Source organism: Tinamus guttatus, unplaced genomic scaffold (assembly GCF_059628265.1).
Source record: "Tinamus guttatus ecotype Peru unplaced genomic scaffold, ASM5962826v1 Tinamus_guttatus_pri_ptg000169l, whole genome shotgun sequence".
In the NCBI taxonomy this organism is placed as follows: Eukaryota; Metazoa; Chordata; class Aves; order Tinamiformes; family Tinamidae; genus Tinamus; species Tinamus guttatus.
This window is the reverse complement of record NW_028288703.1, coordinates 1,071,400-1,085,935: the sequence shown is the minus strand read 5'-3', so window position 1 is coordinate 1,085,935 and position 14,536 is coordinate 1,071,400.

Here is a 14,536-nt window from a genome sequence, read left to right as displayed (position 1 = left end):
TAAAAAAATACTGACACTGCAAATCTACTTTTAAAGTTAAAAGGCTTATCTGCAGTATATAATGATGAGTATTTGAGGCTTTATTGGAAAAACTACTGTTGTTCTTGAATATTTCTTATACTTCAGTGACTTAAAATATTTCATAAGGAGCAGCAAAGTAGAGTTATGATATTAAAGTTTTTGATGAAATGTCACAGTTAAGTACATCAATTAGATGTCTGATGTATCTTTAAATGTATAGTCAAAAGCATGCTAAGCTTAAAAGAGTAAGAGTAGATTAATGCAAGAGACATTCATGTGCTCAGCAGTGGAGAGCAACTTTGCAGTTTCCATTGCTCTGTAAAATCACCAAGTGAATTTTGTGTGAGTTGAACTGAAAGTCACACGCTGCAGCATGGCCTTAGCATTAGAAACTATTTCAGCTAAAGAAGAAAAGGTGAAGGAGCAGACAGTTTAGCTCCAGACTCCGGGAAATTATTAAAATCATAGGTTGACTTAATACAGTCCCTGCAGCGCTGCGGTTTTTCCGTGCTGCGGTGATGGGATGCGTCCCGCGAGGCGGGCGCACAGCGATGCCCAGAGCGGTGCAGGCAGAGGGGCGGTTCGCTGGCAGCGCTTGGTGGAGAGGGGACACAGGAGAGAGCTATTACTAATGCAAGATAATCTACACACATATCAATGTACACGCAAATAAGTGTGATAAAGAAGAAAAATGGAAATCTCTTAGTCACAAAGAATGCAATTATGAAATGACAGAGGGAGTACTTTAATGAGCTGCTTAATTATGAGCTGGATGAAGACAAACCCTAAGTGGCTATTCTCCAAGCAGCGGAACCAATCTGGGGAAGAACCACACTTTAAAGAGATTCAAGAGGCAATCAAAATACATCCAGTAAATAACAAAACACCAGGTGCTGATAATGTTTACAGTGAAATACTAAAATAAAAGGGGGAATCTTACTGAAAGATTTGACAAACTCACTTGGTTTGAAAATCTGAGAACGCTACCAAGCAATGCAAGGAAGCATATGTTTGGATTAAATATTTTAATTAATCAATTGCTGCTGGAAAGACATTTTTAAAAAAAACAAAGCTAGAGAAAACCTGTATCAGTATGCTACAAGGTGATTTTCAGATTGAAGTAAAACAATTTGAAAACCTTGTTTAAAAAAATAGTATTTCAATGGCACAATAGTGACCTTGGTTTCTTATTTGTCTCCCTTTTGAACTGCCTCAGAGTCTCAGACCTCAAGGATATACAGGATATATTACATCTCTCAGCAATATAAGTTTTTGAAGGGCTCATGTTCAGGAAGGTTGAACCAACTTGAAATAGATACTAAGCATGTATCTAAATATGTGTATTTGCTTTCTTGGATCAAGGCCTACGTGTCTACCAAATTTTGACTGTGTAAAGCCTCACATTCTAGTGTTCATTTGAGGAACAGAAAAAGACAAAGATTACTAAAAATCTGGCCAGGGACCACCTGACTTTTCTGGCACTTGATATTTGAAAATGTTTGAAAAAAATTTTAAGTAGTATTTCTTCACAAAAATAAGCCCTAAGAAATTGCAACTCAAAATCCTAGTAAAATGAGCAAAATGATGAGCAATTAAACTAAGAGATTAAAGTATTCTAGGCCAAACTTATTTCCAACCATAGCCCTTACATATATGTGCCTAAATGTGTGTATACAATTAGGATGACTCCATAAAAAACACAGAAGAATTTGAGTTCATGCAGTAGAACGATGAAAAATACTCTGCACTGTCCCCCTCATAGGCTCCTAAATTAATTGATCTGCAGTCAGAACTGCATGGAAGGGGTTTCTGCCTCTACACTCCACCTTCATTCAGGTGCCTGTGTCTGTCTACAGACATCTAATTGTCATACGGGGCATTACACTTCATTTCTGTAAAATAGGTATCACAGACCTGCACAGTACATAAAAACATTCATTTTTCAATTATTTCTTTATGACATTTTCTAATAGTAGAGTTCACATGTTCAGTTTACCATAGTAGATTTATATAACTCCATACACCTATGGGAGAGTCCATGAGAACATCCTCTCAGCCTTACTGTTCTCTGTAGAGCTAATGATGGATTGATAACAACTATTAAACTAAGCTTTTGTTATGCCTGCTAGTATTTTCCTTCCATGGAAAGGAAATATATTATATATATATATATAAAACTATAGGAGAACTAGCTGCTTGGCAAAAGTAAGGCATAAATTCAGTAAATTTCTCTAATTAAGGCAATCTGTAATGGTAATAAAGAAGAAAAAATTAAAATTCCACCAAGGTGGAGTTGTTTCAGATTATTTGGAAAGAAGCACTATGTTTAGCAATTCAGTAAAAAGGGGCACAACCTGACCCTCTTTTCATAATCTAATTTACCATGAACGTCACAGGTTTTGAATGTGTATCACATAAGCATCATTGAACCCCAAAAGAGAAAAGTAGCTCTTTTTAAATGTATATTCCCATCATATAAAGCCATTTGATATGCAAGAATTTCCCAGAAGGTATAAAATCCCAAGACCTTACCAAGTTATTCAGGATGAGTCTGATAACACCAAGGTTAGGAAGCAGTATCATCAGATAAAAATAAAGGTTTTTCACTTCAGAGTTTATCTACCTTTCTAATGTAAATTTATGGTTATTAAAATAGGTTATTTATAGTTGTCTTTTCAAATTATTTCATAATAGGTTTCTTGTCATGTGTCTTTATAACTAGATAGAAATCTTATTAATGAGATATTCACTGAGTGAATACATGAATGATTAGAATTCATAAGAAGCTCAAAAAAATACCCACAACCTTTGTTTTCCTTCTAAATACATTTGAGAAAGTTATGAGAGCACAGAAGTTTTTCTAAAGCTTGAAAATAATATAAATACAATAAATATAATATAGGCATGTATGTTCAATGACATTGTTAATATTACTAAGGAAAGCGAATATATGCAGCAAGACAGACTTTGTATTTCTCCATATATTGTAAAAGTATATAATGTGTATTACTAAGTTAATAAATTACTGCAGTATGAAAGGACTGAATTTGTGAGAAAAGATAAATACAGCATGAGTGAACAAGATAATTAGCTATGGAGTGACATTTTAAAAGTGAGTTTTTGCTGCTGTTGGCCATCTCCACACACATACGTCTTTTTCCCATTTTCATTGTTGTGTTGTCTCTGACTCTTAGTTGTAAACAAGCCTCATTTTCACTTCTGCCCTTTCTGTCCTGTCCTAAATGTCCCATTTCACCTCTTTTACAGTGGGCTCCACAAGCATTTAATTAACCTGTTTTCACAGCTGCCCATTTTCTCCTCTTTGCAGATGTCAAACCAAAATCAAAAACGAATTCTGAGATTAATCCAGAAATTCACTTCTGATCTCCCATCTCTGCAATATACCAAGCACCGCCCCCGGTCCAATTTATGTTAGTTCTCCCAGGTGGCCTGTATCATATATATAGAAGTTTGATAAGGGTGAAATTTGGACCATACCTGCAACTTGTCAGCCTGGATGGTAGCAGTAGCTTTTGCTGGATACAAAGAAATCTTGGACATACCCGTTGGGCATACCAAGATCTACTGTGCAGGTTAAGTACAACGTACGTGCCTAGTGCAGTGCTCCAGCAAACAGCAGACATCTGACGGGCTGTGGCAGATGGAGATGCACGAGGAGACCCGATGCTGGCCCATTCTCAGCACGACCACTGCAAATAAAGCACAGTCTGGTTACAGTGACTTTCACTTAAGTTTAGGCTCCTAATTTGCCCTTGTGATTGGGTTTTGGTTTCTAGTGTTTCAATCCAAATTACTAAAAGTGAGCACATGCCTGATATAGCATTCAGTTAAGACTTTTAATGCAAAACTTTTATTTTCTTTAAAAATAAAATAAAAAAACGCATAAGCAGAATTTGTTTAACATCACACAATATGAAACTAAATTTGCCTTTAAGCGCTTTCTAAAAATCTTCATCTAATTTAAGGAAGCTTCTTTGAATAGAATCTATGCAGAAAATCTCATTGAGAAAAAGGCATATTTTTCAAAGAACTTCATAGGTATAAAGCTTCATATGAAAAGACCTATTAACTCTGCAATACAAGTTGTTAAAATGTGATAATATAATTACACCTTATACCTGTAAACTTTTTGTGAACATTTGTGGTAATAGAATTTATCTCTCAAAAAATGTTAATGGACGAAGGAGATGCATTTCAAGAACATGTGAATTTTCATAAACAATTTGTATTATTCTTCTAGTTTATCTTTGATATGAAGTTCAACCAAATGGAATCGTACTTGCAGGATATTAACTAGAGTATTTTAAAGCTGCTACATAAATCTCATGCATTTTCCACAGTTTGATAAGTTTCAGAAATAACTGAAATTGACTTTTACACATTATATACTTAAGGTTCTATACGTTAGTTTTTACGTCATTAGCAGAACACAAAAGAACTGCTCCTTTCTGTGTGGCTTGGTGAAACTTGTTTCAAATATATTTTTTGCTTACAGAAACATCTGCTACAGATACAGTGTGAAAGTGTCAGAAGTTTCAGAAATGCTCTGATATCCAGAAAAAAATAAATGACTTTGGCAAGGAAACATGTCTTGCCAGTACTGATTATAGCTATAGTCACCAGTATGAAAGAAATGGACTTTCAAGCTTTCTTCATGTTCTTCATCTTTTACTTTAGGCTTGAATAGCTCTAAATTCTATAGAGAGTCCTGTCAGGATCAAATACTCAAATTCATTTTGAAGTTCCAAGGATATTCCAGAGCAGGAGCATTTGACAACTTCACTGGGAAAATCCTTATAGTACTGTTGGACAGTTTAATCATTCTGTAAACAGCAAGTGAAGCAGGCATGCAGAAATCAGATTTCATCTTTTGGTTTTGTTTTTTTACTTAAAGTATTTGCAGCATTTTCAAGCTGAAGCAGAAGCTGTCAGATTGAGTTACCTAACACTATATATGCTCAGTGGCCTGTTTTTCACAAGTCTCAGTAAAAGTCAGTGGGAATTGCAGGTGTTTGTACTTAGAGTGCTGTGGTTTTGTTGTTGTTGTTGTTTGTTTTTTAAATAAAATTAAGGATAAAACACAAGTCACCTTGATTTTCACCATCAACACTGTACTTCTCATATAGAGAATTTAATTCATTACGCTGTCAGTTTTCAATTCAGCAGGAGGTTAATATTAGTATGTCCCAATGACCAGTACTATAGTTAGTATTTAACATACTCATTAATTATCTGGAAAGGCAGGGATGAGGGCAGAACAAAAATGGAGGTCAGCAGCATTTGCAGATGAAGAAAATGATTTAGTTTAAGCCTTCATAAGAGGAGGCTGTGCTGAACTTGAGAAACAGAATTGGACAAATAGGTAACTTGACAGCTGATAAAACTCAGACATTGGCAAACGCCAGTTAGTGTGCGCCAGAATGAAAAACCTCAATTGCCCCGATCTCTGACCTTGTCCTAATTTATCCCTAAGCACTAAAAGTAAAAACTATCAGAACTCAATTATCAGCACTCACAATCTAAATAAGATTTTATAATATAAAAGGAAGCACAGAGAAGTCCCATAATTTAGGAAAAATATTAGTCCCAAATTTATTTTAAACTTCACAATAAGCTAATGGTCATTTCATTTCACAAAAGCTAATGACAAGACAGCGCTAAGTCTCTAATAATTCCTAAATCCATCTTCAATTCCATTTTATTTCTGATGCAAGGTGCTTGAAACCTATTGCTATAGCAGATGTTGGATTACATGTGGATCAATGAAAAAGGTTTCCCACTCTACTTGTCATTATGAAGCTCAGGGTCACTTGGTTATAGTCTTTTGGATGCATTTCTGTAGTTTACCAAGAAAACATCTGCTCTCTACAAGACGGGATTTTTATTCTTTTATGATGACCCTGAGCACATCAACATTAATTTTCCATTTTATTTTGCCTAACTAGCTGGCATCTCAGTGACACTTTTTTTTTTTTTTAAACAATCTCTCAGAATTCTAGGGACACATTTGTATTCTTTCTTCCCTCATTTACTTCACTATTTCTAACTCTGCCCTACTGCTTTCCATTCCTTTCAAATACAGCCAGAAGTTATCCTTCCATCAGCTCTCGCACAACAAGCATACCGATCAGGGGGATAAAGAGGCAGGGAGATCAATGTAACAGTGTTTTAGCATTGCAGATGCTGAGGTAGGGCCAAGGTTAGTTATAGCAAAAGCAACAGAAAACTTACAGGACGAGATGTTCTTGCAAGATGAACTCTTTCAGGGCAAGACTACAGAATTTACCTTTTTCTCTAATCGGATTCACAGTCTTTGTAGCTATGAATGCAGCCCAGAATTGAAACTACAAGTATGGTGTTTGCAAGTAGGCTGCCCTACAAATTTTATATTGTCTAATTTTAGTAACAGTGGACCAATATTTGTTCTTACTTTTCTCATGCCATCTTATTTTACAACCGTGGTATTCTACTTAGCATCTGTAAAGTTCTTTAAATGCTTCAGATTATAGCAGCTCCAAAAGGGCTGTCTTAAATAACTAGGAATCTGACACAATTCACAGAGAAAGTCAAGAAGATTTAAACCAACTCTACAGCATGCAGTTTTTCTTTATGAATTCTTCCCTCTATTTTCATACAGTAGCATTGTAAATTAATTACAAGGCTGCCAATTTTAGTTCTGTGTTTATGATATGAAACTACACTTTGATTCCCAATAGTAGGTTGTATGAAGGTCTATGCTTTTGGAAATTTTTAAGTTGATGATTTTTTTTTTTATTAGTTTTCATTTCACACATAGAATCTTCTTTGTTCATGACTGACTGTTATAACAGCTTTGAGTCTTTGAACAAGTTGTTGTTATTTGTTGTTATTTGAAAGCTTGAGCCTTTTGGTTCAAAATAATTAATAGGACAGGATTAAAGAAAAAGCTATTGAATTATTCATTAAATTTGGCTTAATTACAATCAAATGACCCCTTTAAATTGAAAAGTACTTGGTGAAAAGTAGAAGCCAAATGAGATTTTTCTGTATAAATAATGAATAACACTCAGTTTTAACTTTAAAATTGAAATAGAAAAAGTACCCTATCCATAGTGTAGTTTTGTAATATGATACACTTTGATTTACTTGATTTTTGAGCACATCTTATTTAACATTCATGGAGTTTTTTTTCCTGAATGATCTTGCATCTCCCTTTGCTTTATGGATTGTAATTCCACTGTATTAAATTACACTGGGTGTTCCATAAACACTTTTTTTCCCTTCCATTTGATGCCTGATTTCCACCTTTCACTGAAGCAGATTAATCATATTCCAGGACAACATGCATATGCAAGTACCACATTTGCAACACATAACATCTGCTTTATTACATATTATATTTCTTAATCCTGGATCTCCTTTTAAATGATATAACCAGAAACAATTCACTAATGCACATGATATTCTTTGGTGTAACACTCATCTGTAAAATAACTAAGTATACTGCTGATTTTCCAAGTTCTTTTTAAAAAAGCATATAACCAGAGGATAAACGGATTCTATAAGGACCAACAATTGTAACAGAATTACAGTACCACGTTCACCCTGTGTGAATTTGTCATCTTGATGGTAAACCATTATTTAGCCTAAAGAACATATTAATAGCTTAACTTGAGAGCCAGTATTCTTAGGAATATCTTGCTGATTAGAGAGGAGGATTGGGTGGGAAGAAGAAATGGGTTTCTATGACACACAGCAGGTCAGCAGGCAGTTGCTTTAGCCAGTGGAGGTTTTTTCCTGCTTTCCTGTAGGTAAGGGAACTAAGAAAAGTCACCCACCCCTTGCTGCTGCATTAAACCACCACCCACCAGGAATAAGATGATTTAAGCTACAATTAAAGCAGTACTAGCATAAGAACTGGTGTAGCTAAATGAAAATGGTGCTAATTACTGGTCACTGACATACTTCAACTGATGAGCAGCCTATTAGCCTTAGAAATGATGGATGTTTATTACTCTCACATTGTGTGATCAGCACATGTGAAAGCAACTTCCTGTGGAGTTAAAATGAAAAATGAGCTGCTCCGTAAACAGAAAGAGAAGTTTACTGAGATAATGGGAAAATGTGTTTTTGTTTTGTTCTAATTCTTACAGATAGTTAGATGGAAAATTAGGGAGGAAAATGGAAGAGTTATCTTTTTTTGAAACTCACTTCCTCTGTATGGACATTATGAAGGGTCCCTAACTTAAATGCTTTCCAAAAAACAAGTGTTTTCTTTATTGGGACTATATATTTTTAATTGGAATTGCATGTCTGTGGACCAAATTTGTCTGTTCCCATATTACTTCTACCATGGTTATAACAGATCTTGGTTAATTATGGATTTTTACTGCAGTACAATAAATGTTAATTTGCATTCTGAAAAATATAGAGAGATCATGTCACAGATGTGGGAGTGGGATATGGCTGTATTGATCTCATCTTTCATTTTGGGTAAATTCTGAATGACAGCTGCTCTGACCACCCACAAAAGCATCCCAGAATCATGCTCTACATACACTGAGCCAATGTAGATGCTCCTTTGCCACTGTATTTCCCTGCTGATAGGGTTCATTTTTGATTTGCACATTCCTGGTTTTCTTAAGAGTTTCCTGGTACAAACCAGAGCAAGCACTGTTAGAGAGTCCTTCCCATTCCTGTCAATGACTCTAGACAAGATATCCAATTCTGGATTAATAGTAAATAAGTCAGTTTTAAAAAATACTGCTCACAGTGATCCTAAAATGGAACTTAAAAATGCCATTGGGAAGTTCCTTAGGGAGTCTGATTACCAAGACATGAGCATTCTTCATCCTCTTTACATAAATTCTGATTATCCCAAGCATCCTTCAATGTGTGTGACTTTTCTTCTAACACACTTTGTCCTATTACTTGTTGGCTTCAGTAATCATTGCATTTAATACAGTGACTTGAGGCAATCATCTCAAAGGTTGTCTTGCCTTATTCAACTGTACCTTCACCATGCCTGCATTCCTATAATTGTTATATCCTAACCATCCAAAAGCTGATACTTCTGTTTAGTATTGCCAGCCATAAGGAGACAGATTTAGCAAACTACCTGTTTGCTAAAACAGGCAATCAAAAATGTTGATATTAATTTGTGGTGCCTAATATAGTTTGAGTACCAATTATCTGAGAATTCACCATTCAGTTGTGCCATAATTTAGGAATGAATAAAATGTCCAACCTTGTTACTCCAGATGTAAACACCTCAGTGCTGGTAGAGAATTTCAGCTGAAGGCTTTTGATGCTAAAGTAGGGTTTCTGAATAGTTCTGAGCTAATCAAATCTTTAAAGCTTGGAATAAAGCTGAAAAGTTTAGATAGGCTTTTCTGTGATTTATGTGGTTTCCTTGCTTTTGACAACTATGTTCAGATAAATATTGATAGTAAAATTTCCTTACGGTATCTCTTGTGGCATCATTATTTTACAATTTATGAACTTAAAACTACACTCTTATCAGCATATTCAAAAAGGTTAACAGACTTGAAAATATCTTAAATACCTGCTTAACATCATGCTACTTTTTCTACAATAAACACCTCGTGCTTTAACAAACCACTACCTTCCCTTGGGACATTAGAAGTTTCCTTATCAGTGCACATACTAATTGTGCTGCTGGTAGCAGAAAATTCATGTTCCCAGTTATTGTTTACATGCTTGGTCTTAACCTCTTACTGTAGCAAAGTAACAGTCAAATATTATTGCCTTATATATTTAAGCCAGGTTTACACTGTCCTGAAATACGCAAGCTAATCTTTTCCTTGTAAAAAAAATAGTACACTTTCAAGCATTTTGCCAAGGCTGTATTACATTTCTATCAGCAGCTGAGTACCATCAGCTCATATAGTCAGCAGTGTCTGAATGGATTTCATATCAAGTATAATTAGAAAATATAGGACAGAAATAGAAATTTGTATTTTACTTCTCACTTTTCTCGTGCATTATAAGCAGACAAAATATCACTCACATTATCAAAAGTTAGAAATCAGAACAGAACCAATGTCAACTAAATGTGCTTAGCTGAACACAGTTGTTATAGCAGAACATTTTTGATATATTTTGTTCTTCTCTTGTCAGAATATTATGAAAACCTTATGCATTATACACAATATCTGGGTGGTTTATAGCTATCATAGTATTACCTTTTCACTGCAATTGGTACTGAAATTACACTACATATTTATAAGTTTGCTTTAGGGGAATGCAAACAAATTAAGGTAAAGGCAAATTTGAGCTAATAGAGATTGTGTTATTAAATTAATTCTATTTCTCTCCTATGCTCATGTTTACCCTGTTAAGTAGCTAGTTATGCCTCTGATGGGACTGGCAAATGAATGACTGTTTTGAAAACTTCTTGCTTTGGAAAGCACCCCTTTGCACTAAATAATTTTTTATCTTTTTTAATATTGGCCTACAGAAACTTATACTGTCAGAGAGTAAAGCAAGTGCTACAGCTCCCTTCACAGGTCAGCTCAAGGCCTCAGTGAATAACACTAGTGAATTGAAAGGCTATTTTAAGACTATTTGGACTAAACCCTTGCTGGGATTAGCATCATCTGCATTCTGCTGCAATAGACTACAGCTCATTTTGATAATAGCACAACACTGAAGGCATGAAGCAGTGGTTACTGATAACATGCTCGGTTGTTTTAAAACTGAAGATTTCAGCTAGATGCAATTCAGCAAGGGAGGATGACTTAGGACTGTGAGGAGAATAATAGTATCGTTAAGAAGCCTTCAGGCCCTGCATTTCCAGCTGTTTTGAGAAACAGTAAAGAAAGAGAACTCTTAACAGTTTCTGAGCTATAAAAAGCAGACTTTTTCTGCTCTGCTGGACTATAGGAAACAATTTCACATTCTCTACACACCACAGAAGTAAATGCCTGATCTCAGTCATGCCACATGACAGATAAAGGCCTTCAAGATCAAAGAGATTAAAGCACCACAGTTCTCAAAATATTTTTTCCCCAACTGAAAGCATGCAGTAAGATTCTGTGAAAATTCATGCACAGCATTGCCATTAAAAAAGTTTACAGAAAAAATAAGTCCCATTGTAAATGAAAATTCTATTTTTTTCGCTTTACATTTCTTTCATAGGTGTTTCAACCCTGACCTTAGCTGTTTTGAAAGTCTAAACTCAATTATTTGACAATAAAGATTTTGAATAAGCTCTTTGTACAGTCTTAAAGATATAAGACAAACTTTAATGTAAGGATATCTTGCATCTCACAACTGAAACAAAATCAGGTTATCCGCATACAATTCTCTACAGAGCACTGTGGAGAAAAAAAGACAAAGGTGAAATGTTGGAGATAGAATTGCCCCCTTCTAATGGAGGAGGGTAGCTGCATGTGCCAGGCTATGGTAAAGCCTACTGCAATTAACGCCAGCTCTTCCAGTGCCATCTACCAGTGCTACAAGCAAATTCCAGCTGCAAATTGGCTAACAGGCTAAAATGATTCTGTAAAGTGCAATGACTCATTTTGACAGACTGCTTCACCTATCAAAGAATTTTCAGTGTCATAAGATTTGCTATTACCAGTTTTTATATTTAAATGTAAATATCTCCATATGAGGAAGAACTTCTTGACAATGAGGGTGACAGAGCACTGGAACAGGCTGCCCAGAGAGGTTGTGGAGTCTCCTTCTCTGGAGATCTTCAAAATCCACCTGGATGCCACCCTGTGCCATGTGCTCTAGGGTGACCCTGCTTGTGCAGAAGGGTTGGACTAGATGACCTCTAGAGGTCCCTTCCAACCTTAACCATTCTGTGATTCCGTAACCCTAGAAAAAACACTTATAGAAACCTAAGATAAAACACTAAACCTAAATAAAACACCTATGTTTCAACCATTCACCATAATGCTTTGGTCATTTGGTCACCATCTAGAAACATCACAAATAAAATGTCATCATCTGTTCTATGACAGGTTGAAAAATGATGCTTTTCACTCTCCCTGCCAATCAGGTAGCCTAACAACAAATATCCCTTGTTCTTCTATCATCACTATCAGGGAAAAGCTGTGCTGGAGCTACTAGAGAATTAAGGTGCTACAAATTACACAGATTTCATAACTGATGCAAATACTGGTAGGCCCAACCAGCCAACCTCTTTCATATGAGACACAATCCAGACAGATTTTTATGTTTGTCTGAAATTTTTTTTCTTTTTTCTGTAGCAATTCTGACTCTAGGGTTCATCTTCAAATGAATTTGCATGAGTGCATCTCTGCACTTTAAGAACAGCAATAACAAGCAGCTTGAAAAAAATTCCAAGGGTCTTTCTGATTCATTTTCAAATTGAAGTCACATTATAAAAAGTATTTCTGTTCGGAAAGAACACTCTTCTCAAAGGTGCTTTTATGATTTTCAGCATGAAATGAACAATCTCCTGGATGATTAAGGGCAGGTTAAACTGGCCAAATCTTGAGAGTGAATAGCTTCCTGGCTATTTATTATAACAACAATATGCCTGTGCTTTCAAGCATGCGGCAACGAATAAACTCCCTTACGACAGGACACTAATGTTATCCACAATACTGTTAAAGCCATTCCAATTGCACTTTGTCTCATCACCAGCTGGAGTGCGTAAGGGGAAAACATTTTCTTTGTCTTGGGAAGGCAAGATAGAGCTATCAGTCTGAAAATAATGCCAGTGTAATGTAAAAGCTGGCTTGCAATTAATCTAGTTCCTGATTTTTACTGTGAGTTTGGGTCCTACTTCTAAAGGACACTGAGAAACTTAAAGAAAGCTGTGTTCTATATGGTCTGTGATGATTTTCTACATGTTTAAAGCACACCCTTTTATTCTAGGAGACTTAAGTCTCCTAGACCTAATTTTAAAATGTCACTTAATTTTAAATATGGCAGTGATAAAAAATTATTTGAAGCCCAGATCATCTTTAAAGAATTCTGGAGTAAATCTGGCCCCCCAAAAAATGTCATTATTAGCTCAGCTCTTTTTTTTTTTTTTTTTTTTTCAGTAGTCTTAAGTTTTCCTGACCCACTTCCCTTAAAAATTCTGCAGCCAAAGAAATCCTGGAGCACAAAGGGTGTGCAGGTCAACAATGGGTTATTTTCCAGCATATTTTGGGCCTAATACATAAGTTGTTACCTTCCTACATAAAGACTAGACTGAGCAACAACACTAGGCCCCATATGATTCCTTTAAAACCTGTTGGCAGTGTAATTGACAGCAGTAAGGCTCACTGCCATCATGAAACCAATTACTACTCTTTTTTTTTTTTTTTTTTTCCCCTCTCTCAATTGGCCTGTAAACTCCCTGAGGTGAGGCCTGTCCATTACAGCTATCTCTTAGGCTTTTCCAAGTGCCTACCTAGGAACTCCTAGAAATTACTGAAGCATTAAGGATAACCACCACAAAACACCCACATGAGAAATATTTGTAGAATGCAGAGAAGTTACTGAAACTGTTTCATAATTTATAATATTTCGAATAGTGCGTACCACCTTGAAATAGGTATGTCTTGACTAAATTTCTCTTTATGCTTAAGCCAAAAAGAATCAGACCACAGCAAAAGTGAACAGCTCATTTGAATATGTACTGCACTTCCGTGGGGGGCCTCCACGAGCACCCCTTTACAACTGATGCAGAAGAAGGTGCTATTAGCCTGCAAGGAACCAGCATTATTTCAGTCCCATTTACAAGTTAGAAAAAAAAAAAAAAAACAGCTTTCTCTGGCACAAGAGGAAGAAAATGAAAGCAATGAACATCCCACCTAAGCAGAATGAATGAGAGGACATTTTCAATTGATTTTTTTTGGAAGAAAAACAACAGCAAGTAAACTACCCATTTTGAGAGGTTTAAGTGTCAAAGTGTGGATCAGAATGATTAACAACAGTGTTCACAGAAAAAAACGACTTACAGCATCCAACAAATAAGGAAACCATCTGCAAATTTACTTTTAATTCAACTTTAAAAGTTAATTTATATGAAAATGGACTAACACATTCTATTTGTAACTAATTAACCAAGCAACACTCAAATGCTAATTAACCACCAAGCATTAAGCAGTCAGTAACAAGGAATGAAAGGTAGATATACAGAGCTAATACTGAGACATGGGCACAAAGGGCCAGAACAAAAAGGAACTTTAATTAAAAGATAATGTCAAAGGGATAGAATGTTTTCTTGGGATAACAGTCTCCTGCTGCTAAATAAATACCAGGGTGAAGTCCAGGCATCCATCAAAAATGAATGCCAAGCCAAAGGCAGCATATTTTAAGAGGGAAGTCATTTATCTGGAGCTCTCATAAAAAGACATTATTCCTCTTGAGAAAATAATACTTCTGTACATTTATCAGTTGTTTGATGGATATTAGTGCTATTGAACCATTTTTCATGATGGTATTATTGACTAGCTGTACAATTTTGTAAGAAATGATTTTTGTATATACTCAAGTAGGATAAGCAAAGTACGCTTAGAAATTG